Source organism: Volvox carteri, assembly GCF_000143455.1.
Source record: "Volvox carteri f. nagariensis unplaced genomic scaffold VOLCAscaffold_4, whole genome shotgun sequence".
In the NCBI taxonomy this organism is placed as follows: Eukaryota; Viridiplantae; Chlorophyta; class Chlorophyceae; order Chlamydomonadales; family Volvocaceae; genus Volvox; species Volvox carteri.
Genome location: NW_003307547.1, coordinates 528,435 through 530,341, shown reverse-complemented (window position 1 = coordinate 530,341; position 1,907 = coordinate 528,435).

Genomic DNA, 1,907 nt, shown 5'->3' with positions numbered 1-1,907 from the left:
TCAAACAAATAATCAACCATATTACATAGATTTGTTTCTCAAGCGAGTTGTGAACTTGCGGCTGTGTCCCGCCAATCTCCTACGAGGCTTACGAATTCCTGGAAACCGGAAGCGAATGGAAACGTAAAGCATCCGAACGAGTGGGTCGTCATATGGTTCAAAGATCGTTTTGATGACTGATGATATGTGTTGGGTGTTGAACTACGGAGGCGCTGCCGCCCCGTACTGACAGTACGCAACACTTTATCATGGGCCAATACTTAATATAGGCAACCGGCATACCTGGGTGATGGAGGGCGGCCAGACTTCTTTCCTTCTCTGCAGACGTTTTTTGTAACCTGCATTTTACACGCCAAGACCTTAGCTTTTTCGCGGGTGCCTTTGGCACGCCCTGAACTGGACAATGAGCGCAACAATGAACTCAACGTCGCTGTGAAGTGTTTCGTGAAATTACTATATCGCTACAGTCCTGCCGATCGGGGCATCCTGCTTTCATTTGCAGCACGTCAGTTCAATCCGCTTGAACGCGATTCAGTCTACGGCGAACACTCGTAAGATCGTGTGAGAGTAAACCTACTTACCCACATCCCATATTACGTGGACCTGGAGCAAGACCACAGCTATTCGATAAGCAGGTTTGACGGGGTAGATGAGTGTCGATGTCCAAACTCAAGTACCTGGTCGCCAAACTTTGAGAACCAACTATATTTTATTACAACTTGGAATGATTTGGTGTTTTACAACTGTGGATGCGTTTTTCCAAACCCATGTCGGTGCACCCGCGAAGGGCGCTACTTGTATGCTTAGCGTGCTTGATCTGTAGCTCATCTTCCTATACACCAACGATAGATAAGCTACCGATTTCCTTTGCCGGAAACCACAGGCGCCCGCCTTTGCCCCGACGATGCGGGATAAGCTGTTGGAGCTGGCGGTCGCAGCGCAATCGTTCGAGGCTGTGAAAGAGGGACATCATGCAAGGCCATCCCTTGACACCCCACATCATTTGACGACGTTTGCGGAGCAAGCCCTGCCCGGACAGAAGCGCAGCCGTTGCGTGATGGCCGACATCGCTCCTGCCAGCAGCCCTGATGAGCAGGACTTTGTCCCTCCGCACTCCAAGAAGCCTGCCGTTGAAGTGCAAGTAATGAGTCCTCCGACGAATCATTCTCAGATCACTTTGGAGCCAGTCGCGCATTCTCTGCTTCCAGGTCAAGGATCGCCAGGCTCGCGTGTGCCACCATCATCTCTACATCGCCTCTACCAACGAGACCAGCTCCTTATACGACGACCCTCCCTCAACCTGCCTCAGCCTGCAGCCGCCACCGCCGGGGATACCGCGACTCCTCCATCTACTGTCCCGAGCGTCGCACATGCTGCTACTGCTGCTGCTACTGCTGTTGCTACCGCTGGCAACGGCGCCCCGAGAACCGTTCCACGGGTGCCTCAACACCGGGCAGCCACTTCTGCAGCTGGGCAGCACCCTCCACCGGCGCCGTCGATGGCGCCAACGGTGCCAGCAACTAACAACTGTCATAACTGGCAACGCTACGTCAACGGCTCCGCAGGATGGCCCATGTACCCTGTGCCGGTGTGCTGCGGCTTCTCGCCGCGAGCCACAGCACACGGCGGCGCGAGCTCGGGCGGCGGGTATGGGCCCCCGAAGCTCGCCCTGTATGGCACAGTACAGCCAGCAACGCCGTACACGGCCTGCCCTGGAGAGATAAGCGGCGGAGCTTACCACAGGCAGCTGAGGCCGACCTGGCGACCGCTCCCTGATTGCCGATCTCCGCCCGCTTGTGCTGCTGCTGCTGCTGCTGCTGCTGCTGCTGCTGCTGCTGCTGCTGCTGCTGCTGGTACGGTTCCGCCGCCACCACATGCAGCAGAGTCTCCTGGTGGGATGGCGGCGG